This window comes from Chelonoidis abingdonii, chromosome 6 (genome assembly GCF_003597395.2).
Source record: "Chelonoidis abingdonii isolate Lonesome George chromosome 6, CheloAbing_2.0, whole genome shotgun sequence".
NCBI lineage: Eukaryota > Metazoa > Chordata > Testudines > Testudinidae > Chelonoidis > Chelonoidis abingdonii.
In genome coordinates, this window is record NC_133774.1 from 71,716,587 (window position 1) to 71,735,894 (window position 19,308).

Below are 19,308 nucleotides of genomic sequence, written 5' to 3' on the forward strand. Positions count from 1 at the left end.
TAATCCGAACTGTTAATATCGAATTTAGCGCTACTCCTCTCGTCGGGGTGGAGTACAGAAATCGATTTAAAGAGCCCTTTATATCGATATAAATGGCAACGTCGTGTGGACGGGTACAGCGTTAAATCGATTTAACGGCCATTAAACCAATTTAAACGCGTAGTGTAGACCAGGCCTGTGGGTAGAGGGAAGCAGAAGAAGAAAGGGAGGTAGAAGCAGAGGAGCCTGGCATAGGAGGACTATATAGGCATAGAGGGGGACAGGGTATTGGGGGGGTTGGATAGGAGCAGGTGAGTCAGCAGCTGGTTTGAGGAGAGAGGAGCTTAGATAGAAGAAGGAGGAGGGGGCAGAAGGTGGGATAGGGAGTGGATATGAGAGGGAGCAAGACCCAGAAAAGTCTAACCACTAGAATACACTCCCAGATTTAAAAAAAGTCTGACCATGAACACATGCAAGGGACTATTTAGGAATGAAATATTACCCTATGGGGTAAATGGTGTTGTCTTTTATTTGGATGACAGTCATAACTGGGAGAAATTCAAAGGAACATTTAAAAAACCTAGAAGAGATTCTAAAGAGACTCCAATGGGGTTCATTTGGTTTGCTTTGCTTTGTTAACCAAATCAGGTTACTGAGTTCAGGCATTGTATAGATACATGAGGGGGTGCACCTGTTAAGAGAAGACAAAAACAACTGAGAATCCTCCAGTAGCACAACAGAAATGCTCTGAGATGGCCATGTTAAACTATCCTGGAAGAACCATTCCAAACATTCAGCATTTATCAGCCCGATGTCTGCCTTGTTATGTAAAAATATTATGTGGATTTGACCAGAAAAAGAAAATATGGCTTTTGAGGAAAGCAAAAGTTCCAACATATTGGTACATTTTAATCCAGAGTTTCCTAAGACACTAGTTTGTAACACCACCCCTGTAGAATTTGGGGCTTTCATTGCACGTTTGTAAAGATGAGAGAGAGAAACCCATATCATTTGCTTCAAAAATATTTGGTATGTCTACACTACAAAGACTATATCAGCCCAGTGGACCTAGCCCCATAGTGTAGACACAGCCTACACTGTTGGAAGGGGCTTTTCTGTCCATGTAGGAACACCACCTTCCTGAACAACATTAGCTTGTTGATGGAAGCCCTCATTCACACCTCTGACCAACATAGTTAATGCTGATATAACTTTTCCGCGTGTAACAGGGTGCTAGCCAGGAGGTCTTAAGCCAGCCCCTGTTAGCCCAGCTCCAATTAAGAAGCATTAACTGGGGTTGGTGGGGTATGCCATACCTAATTGATAGAGGGGAAGCATCTGCTGGCCTTATTAGCCAGGGGGCTATATAGGACTGGCAAGAAGGAGCAGGGGAGTGGGGTGAACAGAGAAAGAAAAGGGAGGAGCCAAGGGCTGTGTGGAGTCCGAACCCCTCGGCAGGGGTTGAGGGAATAAAGGGTCTGTAAACAAGGCAGAGTCCCGGCCCTTCAGCGGGGTGGTTAAGCACACAGTCTGTAAGCCCAGGCGCTTGAGCAGGGCGGGGCAGTAAGTGGTTCACGCTCAGCTCCTTCAGCAAGGGGCTGAGCAGACACAGTTCAAACAGTGAGTCTATACAGCAGGCCTCTTCAGGCCAGGGGAGGGGGAGTCTGCCACCCTCAGACGGATGGCAGGGGGGGACGCAGGCCCTCCCACTCCACTGTGTCCCAGCTCGGGGCCCTAGCAGCAGCAAGGGTTCGCTGCAGTCAGCGGGGAATCCTGGCCACAACACACTGACATTGGTTCATAGTCCCCGGAAGCCAGACTAGGGTCAGCTTCCCCCGGGCCACTTCCAGTTTCCCCCTCTCCCGGTACCTGTCCTCCGCTGGTGTAGTCCGGCAGGTCCCAGACCATGGGTTCCTCTGGATATTGGGTGGTGGGATGCTCCGGCAGCTCCTCTGGATAGCGAGCGCAGGGCAGGTCAGGCCGGTGTTCCTCCGGATACCGGGTGTGGGGCAGGTCCGGCCAGCCCTCCTCCGGGTAGTGCGCACAGGGCAGGCTGGGCCCAGCAGGAGCTCAGGCCTCAGCATCTGTCCTCTTCGGCAGCCAGCCACCAACTGAGCTCTGGGGCCGGGCTCTTATACTTCCTGTCCCGCCCCTTGACTTCCAGGGGAGGGGGGGGACAGGCAGCGGTGGCTCCACCCACTGAGGCACCTGCTCTGGCCCAACCCCCTCAGGCGCGGCGGGGAGCCAGGGCGCCTCCTTACACCAGGCCATTATCAAGGAACTGAGAGAAGCTACTTACATGTAGAAAAAGAGGCTTTAGGCATCGTTTTTGGGGTTATTATATTCCATGAGTACCTGTTTGGGGAAAAAAATCATCCTCATCACTGATCTCAAATATTCCACTGCTAGCAGCAGGTAGTCTGTAGAGATGGGCTTTGATCTTAGCTGTTTAGCAGTAGGACATTTCTTATAGCCCATCAGAAAACCATGCTAATGCAGATGCATTGTCCCATTTGGTTCTTTACATGGGAAAACAGAGAGAGGAAAACTGTATGTACAGAGTCTCTTTTCTAGATCACCTTCCTATTACAGCTAAGGAAATTGCTCTGGAAATAGGAAAAGACCCCATATTGCTTAAGGTTATTCACTATATACTTTCAAGGTAGCCAAATTATATAACTAATGAGCAACTGAGCCCTTAGTATTTTATGCAACTGGACTCATATCCTTGGAGAATGGTTGTTTGCTGTGAGCACTATGAATACCAAAACATTTACAGAAAGGGATGCTAGTGGAATTACAGGAGCAGCACCAAGGAGTAGTAAAAATGGAAGGATTAGCCATTTTTAGATCAAAATATAAAAATGGAAAGTAGCCAGTATCCTGTAACAGCCATATAAACATGCCAAAAACAGCAATGGATGCACGTTGACTTTGCAGAAAAAAATAAGCAAACTTCCTTAGCAAGTTTACTTAGCAGCTTATTTTCGGTGGCCAAAGGATGTTCACATGGCAACAACCTCTTCTGCGAAAGAGTTGAAGTGTTTCACAATATGATTGCCACCTCTGGGTTACTTGAGGAGCTCATTTCAGATAGCAATCCACAATTTTTTTTCTGAAGATTTTCAGACATTTCTATGGCAAAATTCAGTGAAACCTATTTAGGCTTGGCAGAATTTGATTTTTATTTTTGTAGAATGATTGATAATATCAAAGTTTACCTTTGAGCTTTTTTAAAAAGATTTTTATCAATTTAAATGTTCACATTTGCAGGAAATTATAGGGGGCAGACAAGAATTATTTAATGATAGTAGACACTGAGATTCAAAAAGTTAGAGCTTTGTAACTGTTAAATACAAAAATTGTCAACATCACATGTTAAAATATATAAAGCAAATATTCTCCAATCAAACTCTAAGCTCTCAAACAGCATTTTTCTTTCTTTGCCTATGTTTAAATTTCAGTTGTTATTGATGGAAATATTTTTTCATCATTTCAAGCATGTATGGCAGTTACCAACAACAATCTAATCCCACCAAGCCTAAATATATTAGATCAACTCCCTATCATATAGCATCAACTGGATTGGCAGTGTTTTGTGCAGTCACTGAAATAAGCATTAGACAAAAATGATAGGAGACCCCTGCCATGCTGCAAATACTGTTTTTGTATATCTACCAGATTGTCACTCAGTAGACTCCAGCAGCATTGTTTTTAAGACGCTAGTTACATTCTAGATTTGATTTACTTAGACCAGACTTACTGAGAGCACTTGATGAAAGACAAACAGTGAAAACCCCACAACATGAACCTCCCAGGTTTTTCTGGCTATGGCAGACAGTGTTGGTACAAAGTTATAGGGGGAAAATGAAGTGGGAAATAAGGTGAGGTAAAGCAGATATTGGTACCGGTGATATGTTTGGTAGCAGTAAAAGGGGAGGTAATGAAGAGGCACATTGATCAACTTTTACCACATAAAAGCTCAGTAGGGTTACAGGATAAAGACCCTGAAGCTACTAAAGATGGCTGTAGTTTTTGTTGGCCGGAGGAGACGGAGTTGGTGCCAGAAGATGGTGGCCAAGAGAGGTGATCCTAACAGTATAAATAAGAAACAGAACAAAGGCCAGGTGCTCTTTGTCTCCCTGATAGGCATCGCCAGCTGCAGTAAAACTGAAGCCCTTCCATAAGGTTAAACTTGATATTTTTTTATTATTATTTGATTTGGTAATTGAAGAATTTACAGGACATGTGTGTGATGTATTGAAAACTGTGTTAAAATTGTGATCTATCACTTTAAATTCTCAGGTGTTTTGCTGGTCTTTCTTGCATAAGGAAGCCGATGGTCAGAGTCAGTCTGTAGACAGACAGCCTAGAGTAAGATGGGGTGAATTGTGCCTCTCTGTTTTGGGGTTCTTGTGTGGTGTTCTCAATTGTAAGAAATTAAGTAGTTATGTTGCAACTTTCCAGCAGGAGTATTTAATGTTTTTTATCCAATTTCTCTGTTTGGACACCAGGAAATCTAACAAAAGCAAGGGGTCCTCTTCTCCACCATACCAGGAGAACCCTCTTACCAATCATGGCACTGCCCTCGGTGACAGATCATTCCTGGGAAAGAGGGTGGATGATATGGAACCATTGCTGCTAACCCCTCTCTTCCCAAATAAAGTTTCTTACCAGTCTGGGATGGCTGGGTGGATGGGTCAAAAACCCCCAGCCTCATCTCAAATATCTTGGCTCTCTGAAAGCAGCAGTAGCTTATTCTGGTCTGTATGCCTGTCATCTAGGGGGGAAAAATGGTCCAAGTGAATACAGCAGTCAGATTAGTAAGCCATAATGTTAACAGTATGGATCGCAATTTGTTAGGAGACTTACAGAAGTCTTGTTGCCTTGGGATCTTCCCCTCATGCTAGTCATTCAAAACAATATCTCCTAAACAGATGATATCTCCTTCCTGAGGGATGCATGACATGGTGAACAGTTGTTCTTCAGCTTCAGCTTCTACTCATTATGTGGAGACTAGCCTTCACAGAGCAAGGGCAAACTCTTTTCTAGAAATTCACAGAATGTAGTGATGCTGCTCTCCTCTTCTGTGCTCCCTGCCTCATCTCCACTTGGTTTTGCTCCTCTCCTTCTCAGGATATCCTATGACCAATCCTGCTAGAACTTTGGAAGAAGCTTGAAGTTTCTAGTCAATACCAGGTCCTCAACATGGAAACTGGAAGATATCTTTCAAGATCCAGCTGGTCCTGGGGAATGGACAGATGTGTGGAACACACATAGGCCACGTCTAGACTACGTGCCATATCGGCGCGTTAAAATCGATTGCTCGGGGATCGATATATCGCGTCTAATCTAGATGGGATATATCGATCCCTGAGCGCACTTATATCGATTTCGGAACTCCACCAACCCCAACGGAGTTCCGGAATCGACATGGCGAGCCGCGGACATCGATCCCGTGCGGTGAGGACGGGTGAGTAAATCGATTTTAGATATTCGACTTCAGCTACGTTATTCATGTAGCTGAAATTGCGTATCTAAAATCGATTTTACCCCATAGTATAGACCAGCCCATATTGATGGCAGCTCGGCCCAACCTGTAGGAAAACTGAGTTTACTCACACAGATCTCCAGCTGTCCAAGGAAGACAGACTATCTGGGGATTCAGTACTCACAAGAATAGAAAGAACAATCTGCAAGGGACAGAGGGACCACAGGACAGAGTGCTGCCTTCCCAGAGCCAAGGCACAAGAGGTCACTCTAAGCCTGAATTGGCTTCTGAAGCTGACAGGTAAAGATCCATCAGTAATAGCTCATGTCGGCACCAATGATGCTGCATTGTGAGATATCACACAGATAGGTGATTTCAGGGAACTCAGAAGTGTGTGGAAGTATGTCCAAGTGATCTTCTCTGTGATCCTTCCAGTCCCATGAGCGAAGGAAAACAGAAAGGAGAAGATTCTGGAAGTAAGCTGCTGGCTAGATAAGTGGTATAGTGTGGAAAGTTTTAGCTCTTCTATGGGAAGAACAGTCAGCGTAGATTGGGTGGCCGACACCTCATTATAAAGTGAATCTATCTCTCTGGGGAAAAGCTAGCTAGAATAGTCAGGAGGGCATTAAACTAATAACAAAAGGGGAGGGTAAAAAGAGAGAAGATATGAGCATTTATTTAATACACAATCAAGATTTTGAGAACAGAACTAATCAAGGCATGAAAGGACATGAAAAGAAAATTTCTGATTACCTATATATGAAAGCTAGCTGCCTCAGTAACAAATAAGGAAATAAAAATTGCTCATTCATAAGCATAAATTTGATCTATTTGGTATTACTGAAACCTGGTGGAATGATTCATGTGGTTGGAATGTTAGATTATAATCATGGAGTTTAGGAAAGATCTAATGGGAAAGAGGAGTGGGAGTAGCACTCTGCTAAAACTAGCATTATCTGTTTCAGAGACATTGATAACTTGGAAGAAAATGATCTTGAATGCTTATGGATCAATGGCTGAACTAATAAAGTGCAAGATGGGGTATTAGATGGTGTCTGCTACAGATCACCAAATCACATAAGGGAATAGGATGACTGCCTCTTTACACATCTATTTGTAAAGGGTAGGGGGAAAAGCTGCACGATCCTGGGGGACACATGCTGGAGGTCTCATGCTGCCAGCACTAAAACTTCCTTGGAATTTCTAAACATTATAGATGACAATATCCTAACTCAAAATGTGCTGCATCCAAGCTGAGGGAATAGTATATTCAGGGGTGAAAGTAAGGCAGTACGGACCAGAAACAGCGTACTGGTAAAACGTGGCCGCCAGTACAGTACCAGCCCATACAGCTGACTTTAAAGTGCTGCCATGTCAGAGCTCTAATGTTGCTGCCCCTTTTGCACCCCCCATTGGCAGCCCTGCTGGGTCCCTGCAGCACTTTAACATTGTTTCCCCTACCCCTCCCCACCCCCAAACGCAGACAGGGATGGGGAAAAAGGAGCAGCTGCCCCAGGGCCAGCAATTTAAAGGGGCATGGGGCTCCAGCAGCCAGAGCCCTGGGCCCTTTAAATCACTGCTGGAGCCCAGGCGGTGCAGGCCAGGCAGCGCGGATGGGCTGGCTCGGGGATGCTGCCCTCAGCCCCGCCCCTTTCACCCAAGGCCCCTCCCCTTCCCAGGGGGCTGGAGCCAGCCCCCATACTGGTAAGAGTTCAATTTTACTTTCACCCCTGACTATATTAGACCTAATTTTGACAGATAAAAAGGAACTGATCACAGTACTAAAAATTACTGGTCACTTGGGAACAAATGATCCTGATTTGATTACATTTATAATGTGTAGAAGAACAAAGACCAGACCAGTAACATCTCTTGATGATTTAGAAGGGCCAATTTCACAAAGCTGAAACAATTATGAGCCAACTCAACTGGGAAGAAGAATTTAATCAGAAAGATGTCGAGGACTGGGAATTGTTTAAGAACACTGTACTGGATGTCCAAAAAGGTACCATCCCATAATCACAGTAGAAGGCTGAATAGGTTTAAAAAACTGAACTGCTGTACACCTCTACCCCACTATAACACGACCCGATAGAACACGGGTTCACGTCTGGCGCAGTAGCAGCAGGTCTCTGGCGGCGCTTTAAAGGGTCCGGGACTCCAGCTGCAGAGGGGAGCCCCGGGCCCTTTAAACCACCGCTGGAGCCCTGCTGCCGCTACCCCAGGGCTCTGGCAGCGGGGCTTGCTGGCGATTTAGAGGGCCCGGGCTCCCCGCAGCAGCTGGGGCCCAGAGCTCTTTAAATCACTGCCGGAGCCCTGCCACCCATACCCCAATATAACGGGGTTTCAGCTATAATGCGGTAGGGATTTTTAGCTCCCCACAACCATGTTATAGTGGGGTAGAGGCACATACACACCCCAAATGGAAGAAAGGAAAAGGAGATAGTAATGAATATAAATGGGACGCTAGGAACTGTAGAAATTGATACAGAATGAAAAGGGACACAAGGAGAAATCTAGCACCAAGAAATATAAGGACAATAAAAAGTAATTTTAAAATATATTAGGAATAAAGAGAATCCTAACAATGGTAGTGTTCCCATTACTAGAGGGAAATGCTAGAATCATCAAACATAATGCAGAAAAGGCAAAAGTATGCAATAAATATTTGTTTTTATTGGTAAAAAAACAACAACAACAGATGACTACATCATCTGATCTGGAAAAAAGGGTAAACAGTGAGGTGACAAAATTTGCAGATGATACAAAACTACTCAAGATCGTTAAGTTCAAAGCAGACAGAAGAGTTTCAAAGGGATCTCTCAAAATTGGGTGACTGGGCAACAAAGTGGCAGATGAAATTCAATGTTGATAAATGCAAAGTAATGCATATTGGAAAACATAATCCTAAGTATACATATGTGGTTTGAGTATTGGCCTGCTAAACCCAGGGTTGTGAGTTCAATCCTTGAGGGGGCCACTTAGGGATCTGGGGCAAAATCAGTACCTGGTCCTGCTAGTGAAGGCAGGGGCTGGACTCAATGACCTTTCAAGGTCCCTTCCTGTTCTAGGAGACAGGATATCTCTATTTATTTATTTAAACTAGCTGTTACCATTCAAGAAAGAGATCTTGGAGTCATTGTGGATAGTTTTCTGAAAATAACCATTCAGTGTGCAGTGGCAGTCAAAAAAGCAAACAGAATGTTGGGAATAATTAAGAAAGGGATTGATAATAAGACAGAAAATAGCATACTGCCTCTATATAAATCATGATATGCCCACATCTTGAATACTGCATGCAAATATGGTTGCCCCAGCTCAAAAAAAGATATATTCAAATTGGAAAAGGTACAGAAAAGGGCAAGAAAAATTATTAGGGCTATGGAACAGCTTCCATATTAACAAAACTGGGATTTTTCAGATTGGAAAAGAGATGACTAATGGGGGATATGATAGAGAGCTATTAAATTGTGAGTGGTGTGGAGAAAGTAAATAAAGAAGTGTTGTTGTTTACTCCTTCTCGTAACACAAGAACTAGGGGGTCACCAAATGAAATTAATAGGCAGCAGGTTTAAAACAAACAAAAGGAAATATTTCGCCACACAATGCACAGTGAACTTGTGGAACTCCTTGCCAGAGGATGTTGTGAAAGCCAAAACTATAACAGGGTTCAAAAAACAACTAGATAAATTCATAGAGGATAGGATGCTGGGAATGGGTGACAGGCTGGATCACTTGATGATTACCTGTTCTGTTCATTCCCTCTGAAACACCTGGTATTGACCACCATCGGAAGACCGCATACTGGGCTAGATGGACCTTTGGTCTGACCCTGTATGGCCATTCTTATTTTCTTCTGTAGTCATATCAAACAATACCACTCTTTCCATTCCACTAGTATCTCAGGAGTCTGTTAAACAGCTACAAAATTTAGGCCAATCAGCAGAGCCGGATAATTTGCATCCAAGACTTTTTAAAACAGCTGGCTGAAGAGCTTGTTGGACCGTTAATGTGGATTTTCAATAAGTCTTGGACCACTGGGGAAGTTCTAGAAGACTGGAAGAAAGCTAGTGTTATGTCAATATTTAAAAAGGGTAAATGGGACAATCTCAGTAATTATAGGCTTGTCAGTATATCAATCCAAGATAATTGAGCAGCTGTGTGTTGGGATATACAAATCCCATACTGAGATGGAAGGGGTTAAAGAACAGTAGTGGGCCCAAATGGCCCCGCCAACCCTGCAGCACATGCCCCAACTGGAGATGGGCTGCTCCTTTTTCAACCCTAACTCAGAAGCTGGGGAGGAACACAGATCTATCCTGAAGACTCCTGACAAAAGGTGCTAGAGAGGCTTCCTTGTGTATGCCAAGTTGGTGGGCCTGCCCCACAACTGAGGGGATGCTAACCACTAGGCCTCCCAGCCCACTGAGGACCCTATTACAAGCTGATACAGGATTCCATTAATAAAAAATTAAAGGAGAGTACTATAATGAATGCCAGTCAACATGGGTTATGGAACATAGATCCTTATTTGTTTGTTTTGTTTGTTTTTTAGATTACAAGTTTGGTTGATAAAAGTAATAATGTTGACATAATGCTCAGACCTGTGTAAAACATTTGACTTGGTACCGCACAACATTTTCATTAAAAAACTTTAACGGCATAAAATGAGCATGGCAAACAAACATTACATGGATTAAAAGCTAGCTAATGTGGAAGAAAACAAAACCATCACTGCTAAAATTTGCAGATGGCCCAAAAATTGGGAGAGTGGTTAAGCAATGTCCTGTGCTATACAGAAGGTCACACAAGATGATCACTGTGGTCCCTTTGGCCTTGGAATCTGTTAAGAAAATTAATCCAAAAGTAACTTCACATTTATGTACATCTTTTTCAATGTATCCTTTAGTTCATTAAGGTTAACATTCAAATGTATTTCGGTGGGGTGGGGGGAATTAATTCTATACAATGCCGGTCATCTTTTTAATTTACTGGTAAATTTTAATTTTAATCATTTTAACTAAATAAAATACAAACTTTTTTTATTCCTTTACACTTTGGGCTGATGGTACTGTTATGCTAGGGAGTTGGAAGAAACCTCAGTGAAGCTGGTGGGCATAACTGCTGATACAGTGCAAACCAGAGCTGGGGCATTGATTGAGCTGAATGGGGGAGAGAAGCAGCAGAAACACAGAACAACACAAAAAAGGAGTAAAGAAGCCCAGATATAGCAAGAGAAACCCTGGTAACATGACCTTGAGGGGGAAAAATGCTAAGAGAACACTTTTTGGATAAAGGCTGTCTGACAAGCTTGGAACTATGAGCAAAGAAACTCTCTCCTGTGGTTCAATTCCTACTTTGTTCAAGGAACCAAACTTTGTAGGGTGTTAGTAAATAAACAGAATTCCATCAAAGGAATACCTGACTCTATCAATTCCTCCTACCAATGGAAACAACTACTAGACGCTAGCAATTAGCTAACCATCTGAATCAAAAGGGATAACAATGTTGTCAGAAGACACAACTGCATGACTTTTGCCAACAAGACACATATTTGTGAAAATTAGAAGGTTTTTGGAGTGTTAGCTTTACACAGAAGATTAAATAGCTTGATTCCTTCTTTTTCTGGAGCTTGTTTTAGTATTTCCGTATATATTTCTGGGAAAGGGAAAGAACACCAGACTGTGGTGAGAAGTTATTCATCATCCTCAGTAGTTGTTGGAGTCATAAGAGGAGGGAAATTAAGCTAGATAACAGCAGAGTTTTTGGTGAGACATAATTTGACTTTACAGGATATTTTCATATGTGAAAAAAGCAGTTGAAAGACCAGCAAGGTTAGTGTTTCTTCTTTTTTTAAAATGTACTGTCTTTTTCATTAAAAATGTGGGTTAATATTAATGCATGGATTTTTCCCCATGTCCTTTTTATTCATTCCTAAAAATGATTTGATTTTATTGCTAATGTTGTTTGAAATGCTGTTCCATTGCTAATTTCAGTACCAGGAGTCTGATCCTGTTCCCTCAAATTTCTCTCGTCTATGTTCATGAACAATGGGTCCCAGCAGCACCTGCCAAGTGACCCTCACAAGCACCAGCCATATAGGAGGAGAACTCCAACGCCTCCATCTTCCTCAGATTCACTCCTTCAAAGGCTCCAGGTTCTCTCCCCATTCCTCCTCCCTGATGTCACACCTGCGTGCTACCAAGTTCAGCACCACCAGATAGGACCACAGACTCCTTCAGCAATAACTCACTGACTCACTCACTACCTGTCTATTCACTTGTCCTAGTCCCATTAATTGGTTTTGACCTCTCTGCCTGCTGCTTCACCATATCTCCTATTTCATTTTCCTAATCCTTGGTCCGTGCCCATTTCTTGCCAAGTCTCTCCCCTCTGCATGACCTCGTCAGCTTTCACACACCTTGTGACTACTACTCTCCTCGCATCTCACCAAAGAAAACAGAGAGGGATAAATTAAAAAAAACACCTTTATTCTATAAATAATAATATATATTGTAAACGAGGGTGATGTACTGCATGTTACTGTAACAATGGAAGCCTCAAACCACTCATGTAACCTTATTTTGTAACCCTTACTATTCCTTGTCCAACTTTCCTCCACCTCCGCACTGGTCTATTCATCTCATGTGTTGCATCTTGTCCTATATTTAGATTGTAAATATCTCAAGGCAGAGGATGTCTCTCTTTATTGTTGTTAGTATTGCCTGTAAAGCCCCTCCCCCCTACAGAGGTTGCTGTATTAATAAAAAGTCAGTGGACAAATATCAGCAGGCAAAGGACTGGGCCCCAAAACTATGTTCTTGAACATTCCAAACTATATCCACACTTAATTGTAGGTCAGAAATAAAATCATCTGAACAACTGATAGAACTTTAGGAGAATTGGGGCCTGATCCTACTCACATTAAAATCAATCTGAGTTTTATCCTTTATTGTAACAGCTCAAAGAAAAATATGTCATGTAGTAAGTCTCTATTTCATTCTAATATAAAATGTGTATCCACAGGATACACAATAAGACCTTAGTGCATCTGGTACACAAAATACTGAAATGGCCTGATCCTGCAGTCCTTCCTCAGGCAAATCTCCCACTGAATGAATACAGGGGGTTAGGAAATCCATGGATTCTAGTTCTAGCTCTTCTATGGACTTTGTGTTAAGCAAGTCATTTTACCCATGAGAGAGACTTGGTTTATACATCTGTAAAATTAGGATAATGAATTAAACTCCTTTGCAAGGGACATGTGAGCTTTAATTAATATTTGTAAAACATATTAATATCTTCAGATGCAATAAGCTACAGAAATGCGAAGGACAATGAATATGCCAGTTCAGAAAACCATCGTATATCCCAGCAAGGCCATAAGTTGATAATTCTTTAAGAAGTTATGTTCTTGGTAACCCTGGAAAACTGACAGCTATAAATGTCTTGACCAGTTGTGCTCTCTGTCATATGCAGTTTACTAAAGGACTAGGTAAATCATACATCTATATAAAATACGAATGTACTTGACATATAGAATCTTGTCTTCCAGACTCAACAATTCAGTTAACAGTATGTACTAGACTGGATAGCATTTCTCAAATTTTAAGACCTAACTTAGCACATTTAAAACTCAAATATCTGTGGTGTAACTTTGTGGCAATTTCAACCAGTATAATAAGAATGGATTTTTATTCTGATACAGTACTCTAAACCAAACTTATTGCAGGTTCAATACCACACTTTGAGAACCACTGATTTAGAACCAAACATTAAGGTGCTGATGCTGCCCTGAGCCCTTCACCAGGCAAACCTTCCCAAGGTGTCTCATGCTGGGCTCTAAAATTAATGTCCAGTTGTGAAAATGTGAATGCTAATAAGCTGCCCAAGTTCATACAGGATGTGTGTGATAGAGGTACAAATAGGAAAGAAATCTCCTGAGTCCTTAGTCCTGTCCTTTAATCGTCGAATACCAAAAGCGTATAGTGTAGTGTAAGAAAAATTAAAGCATAAAGTGGGAGGAGTTTCAGTGACTTACTGACAACACTACTACAGACTCTTTATAGGAAACACTTTGTTTTTCTGTTCATACTATCAGGGCACTGTTAACAAGCCTTCCAAATCTCTGGATCATAATGTTTGCAATATGGTCTGTTGCTTTACTACTTTCTATTCATGGGCTGATTATAGTTTACAGCACACTGATTCAGCCTTTGTGTTCTTAGTCTAGCACGTAGAGAATGTGAATGGTAAGTGGTTGTGATTTTGCTACATTTTATTAAGTGCTCCCACTGAGATCCCTAGTGCTGTGAATATTTCCTGCTCTTTTCTTAATACAAATTGGATTCTGAAACCAGGATGGCTCACAGTGTGAATGCTAGAAATGGTCCTGAATCACAAAGTCTGGGTACAGATCCATGCTTTCTATACCTTGGAGATATTCAGAGCCAGAGTCTTGGTTTAATACCATAGAACTAGGAACTATAGTCATAAAATACTAGCTATGGCTCCAGACTTCCTGCTAGAGTTTGGCTCTAGCTATCTCTGTTATTATACATTAATTATTTTGTACTCTATGGTCTACAGTGTCCTATGGCATATTGCAACAGTAAATTAAGGATAGTATATTTTAAATGTATTTTGATTTTTTCAGTGCCTGTCCAAAGTTTTAGGAGGCTTACATATTAAATAAAAAACTTGTAATAACATTATAAAATCTACAGTATACTTGCTATCTGAACTTCCCATATAACAAAAGGGTCTCTTACAGTGATCCCCAGACTATCCTCAGCTTTGAACCCATCTTCTTCTAAATGCCTGAGGAAGAAAAGGAAAAGAAAGAACAAGAAAAGAAGGTTGACTTTGCATGATGTCTGGTACAGTACTGCATGGCGAGAGAGACAGCCTTGTAACCCACCTCACTTAAAAACTACTTCCTTACAAAATCAGACATAAAAATACAAAAGTGTCACAGTACACTATTACTGAAAAATTGCTTACTTATTTTTACTAGATAATTATAATTCAACTGAATGTTAAAATTGTACTTACATTTCTATGTATAGTATATACAGCAGAATAAACAAGACATTGTCAGTATGAAATTTTAGTTTGTACTGACTTTGCTTTTTATGTTACTGTTGTAAAACCAGACAAATATCTAAATGAGTTGGTGTACCCTCTGGAAGACCTCTGTGTACTCCCAAGGTATGCATACCCCTGGTTGAGAACCACTGTTGTAAACAGGTCCTAGCCCATTTAAGGCTTTTTATTGGCTAAAAACATGTTAGGACTGTAGTTAGAAATCTTAGTGTTCAACATTATCAGAGTGTCCAGGTATCCTTGTGGTCAAAAAGGATTCCCTTCCTGAAGTGGGTTTTATTCAAAGGGAAACGAATGGGTATCCTCAAGATATTCTTCCTTACTTTATTTTTACTTATATTACATACACATCTCCCCAAGGCAGGGCATCCAATATGTTGAATGAAGAAATCAGTGGTGGGCATAACTGTCAGAACAGAGGGCTGCTGTGAGGTTTTGATCTACCATTAATTGAAATGTCAAAACCTGTATAGTAGGTGCCTGGCAGCCTAGTGAAAGAGCACTGTGCTTCTGCAGGAGATGTTGGGCCTTGTGGCAACCTACCAGGTAATCTCTTCTCCCCAACCTCTCTTCGCCCTGTTCTATCTAGCCCTGCAAGCTGCACTAGTCTGCACCCTTATATGTACAGTTGCCAAATCTCCAAGATTGTTGTCTCCAGGAATTAAAGATTAATCTTTAATTATAGGTTATGCCATGTGATAAAAGCTGGAGGAATCTGTCAAACCAGAGCTGGCAATCCTACTTACCAGGCCCTGCCGGCTGCATGAATTAGCAAAGGCAGGCTGTGCAGAGCCCTGCCCTGAAGGCTTTCGCAGACTCACAGAACTGGAGGGCTGCTAGGGACCCCAGAGGCCAGGAAGCCCAGCCCCTTGCACAGAACCTAGAGCTCAGCTGCAGGGGGCTGTGCAGTTCCGGACTTGTCGTGTTCCTCCCCTCCCGCCCTCGCTGTGTCCCAGCTCTCTAGCAGTGTTTTCCGGGAGAGCGGAAACCCGTCCCAATGGCTCAGTCAGTGAGCCAGTAATAAACATGCCCGGGCCGGCCCTCAGCCTTCGCGCGCCTAGAGCAAATCTGGCACGCGCGCCAGCTGCCCACTCGGGCTTTCTTTAATGACTCACGTCTCCGAGTCATCTCCTAGGTGACTCCAACTTCCTCTGAAACACCGGGTCGCGCTGAGTTCCGAGCGGCGGCGGCGCTCTGGCAGCCCCGCCGAGGTCAGCTTTCGCACGCGCTGGAGCCGGGGGCCAGCTGCCAGCTCACTGCTGCCCCCCGCTGCCCGAGCAGCCGGGGCATTGCACGCCTACCTGTGTGTCTGGAGAGCTTTCCGGGACACTTTCAATAGCCCCAGTCTTGGGACACACGCTTCAGTATCTTAGGAGGGCAGCGCTGGGGGTATCGTGGGGGAAAGGATGTTGGATGGGCACAAGGGGGATTTGGGAAGGCCAAGTTGTAGGATCTCTCTCGAAACACACACAGCTGCTGTTCTGGCCACTCGCAACCTTGTGGATACCATTCCATTGCTCGCTTGTTTATGCAGAGACGCTAGTGTGTTTACAACTTGTGGCACGTTACCTTCTCTCTACAGTCAACATTTTGATTTTTTACTGAGAACTTATTTTGGACGGGAAAAGGCTGTCTGGATCACCAGACGGGGTGTGTGTGTGCGGGGAGCATAAAATCGGTCAAACTTGTCAGTAAACTAATGGCTCCGGATTGGAAACTGTTCCCAAACAGCCTATTCTCAGCGGCAGGAATTCAGAAGCCCCTGAACTACAGCCCATCCAATACACATTCTGCTGATGCTACCCTCTTCCTTTCCGACCAGGCGCTATATACAGCCAATTTCTCCTCACTCTGGGGGAGTCCCGGGTAGGGTGGTGACCAGACAGCAAGTGTGAAAAATCGGGACAGGGGGTGGGGGGTAATAGGAGCCTATATAAGAAAAAGACCCCAAAATCAGGACTGTCCCCATAAAATCGAGACATTTGGTCACCCTGGTCCGGGACATAGCTAAATAGCTCTGCACTGGACAGCAGTGTGCATAATACAGTATTGAATAAGCAACATACTCCTCACTAAACACATCTAAGCAAGATGCGTCTCTGCTGGCACACAATAAAAAAGGGGAACAATCAACGAGTGTGCTTGGCTCTGTGTTCATTCCAGGGCTGCACACAGTATGATAACCCGATGCAAATAGACATCATCTGCCCCGTCGGCTATTTAGTTGTTACTAGGTTGGTTAAAAATCTTTGAAATAGGATTTTTCTTTGCGTCTTCGCTTTTGAACAGTGTGGCTTGCAGGTTTAGTGGGAAAAGCACACATTAGCCATGGACTTTCCCGCTCCAATCGTGTCCCAATCTGTAATGGCTACAAACCCTTCTCTGGGGACTGCTAGGTGTCCGGTTGATCTGCTTCTAACAGCATCAAGCCGAACACATAACATTTCCTTCTGGACAAAGTATATAACCCTAACGTTGATCGAGGTCGTGAAAAGGCAAATGTCAGCACATTCATTATAGCCTCCTCTCTCTCTCTGTATTCTTTAAAACCGACTTATATTGCACCCAAATATTGAGTGTGCATCTGTGTGTCTGTCTGTCTATTCAGACATACATATGGATATTCTGCTTCAAAGGTATATGGAACAAACTGCAGTTGTTGAACTTTGTGCACTTACTGCAAGAGTTGTCTTATTTTTTATGGAGGTATCCCCGGATTACAAACTTTGTTTATACTACAAGATTTCTCTATTTCTTTTTAAATTACTAATTACACAACTTCATTACAATACTATGAATAACTATTTTACAGCCCAGGAAAAGAGGTGCATGAGACATCAAAATGAGCCCCAGCTATGGCATTTGAAAATACCATTGACCGTAGGCGTTCAGATACATACCATATATATGTGAACCCAGCAAAGCATTGAACCCCAGCACTGAAAATCCAACTTCAAAGAACATAATGGGTAATCATCATGTTTCTCTAGTACTCAGAACTACAAGTATCACTTGATTTATTTATTCTACAGAACTATAGCTCTAATTTTTTAGTTTCGTTGCTGGTAATACAGTTCCTGATAACTAATGCTGGGTGTGTTGTTTTTTTTTTGTTTTTTTCCTTCTTCTTCTTCAACAGTCCTCCTGAGGTTGATCTTCTTTCTTCAGGTTGCTGACTTAGTGCTGATGTCTACTTACAATTTCAGTAACTGTAACCATGAAGCCATAAAAGATGCATTTCTTAACGTTATCTCGGTACATCTGAAAAAGGTACCGTAGAAAGTGAGTTTATAAGGCGAGGTTGTTTGTCTTACAGCATCAAATGGAAACTGGTGGCACAGTAGCTGCTTCGACAGTTGTCTTTAATGTTAGTGGAAAGATACTTTTAGAAAACGCTGACTGGTAAATCTGGGACCTGAAAAGCTTAGAAGATGGTTTTCTCCAGACAATTCCAATACATTTGGAGAGGAGTGGGAAATCTTCCCCTAATTTCCCAGGGTGACATGAAGCTGTGTTGGGCAAGACGGTTAAACGGTGGAAAGTATGATAGTAACATTTCTCTCCAGCTACCCTGTAAATTGTAGTAGATTAAAAGAGGAGAAAACAAAGCAGATACGTTCCTTACAAACCCTGCGGTTTATTCCACACTTCAGTGCTGTAAGAGGGGAGAAGAGGAGGGGGAAATAAAATGCACAGCATTTTGCAAGTGCTGAAGAAAACTGCTTATTATCACTGTGATAAATGTTTGTGATTGGGTGTAAGTAGTGCATGAAGGGAGTGAACATATGGCTCTACAGATACGTTTTAGTGAAAAAACAGAGCACAATTTTTTGAAGCTAAGACTTCCTCTGGCTAGGACCTTGGCACATAACTTGAGTAATTGGAGGTAAGTGACATGTTTATAAGAGCACAAGCTGTAGGAAGAAAATACAAGAGAATAATAAAAAAGTGTAAAATAAGGACAAGCCGATTTGCAAAATAGATATAAAACCAAAAACACGATGTAATTTTGAACTAAACAGGTCTGAACGCCTCTAGCTAGGACTTTGGCAGATAACTTAAATAAGCAGAGACAAGTGATAATCTTTGAGGGCATCAGGTCAGGGAAGAAAACACAACCGTATATACAGCTGTCGAGATCACTATAATTGATGTATAAAATAGATACAAAATCAAACAATACTTTAGAAAGTTCTCTGTTATAAATTGTTTTGCATGACCCTCTAGTTCTATAACTGACTCTTGGTTAATTAATACAGAAGATTATGATCTTCTTTCTTTCTAGCTAAATGATCAGGATTCTCACGGATGCGGGGAACAAGTGAGTGTTGTGTGTGTGTATGTGTTGTTGTAGTACGTCATTGCTTTCTGATGCCGCGCAATGATAGTACCATGGAGAGGTGCCAGAGCAGCCAGAAGTTTGAACTAGGTGAACAAATCCCAACATCGTTAGTAAGCGACCTTTTTATTATTAATTATTATTATTATTATTAACATATACATATATTATATGTATGGGGGGTGGGTAAGCTATTTTGAATGACAACAACAAAACAAAAAGACTAGAAGATGTAAGGGTGGATACCCTAGTGTCTCTCGCCTCCCTCACTGTGTTAAAAGATGTAATTGGAAGCGGGAAGAAGGTAGAAATTCATGATTATTTCTTCTAAGACAGTAATTTCAGATAGCGGGTTTAGAAGGAATACGGTTGAGGAAAGAATAAGAAACAGCTG

At 42.4% G+C, this 19,308-nt stretch overlaps 1 long non-coding RNA gene across 1 annotated transcript in view; it reads right to left on the minus strand.

Annotated features, from left to right (window-relative positions):
* Positions 1-14,529, minus strand: part of LOC116818841 (uncharacterized) — a 32,864-nt gene extending 18,335 nt beyond the window's left edge. The window contains exon 1 of the long non-coding RNA XR_012656118.1: positions 14,242-14,529. This is a non-coding gene — a long non-coding RNA (uncharacterized LOC116818841). The remainder of the gene's footprint in view (positions 1-14,241) is intronic.
* Positions 14,530-19,308: the final 4,779 nt, after the last annotated feature.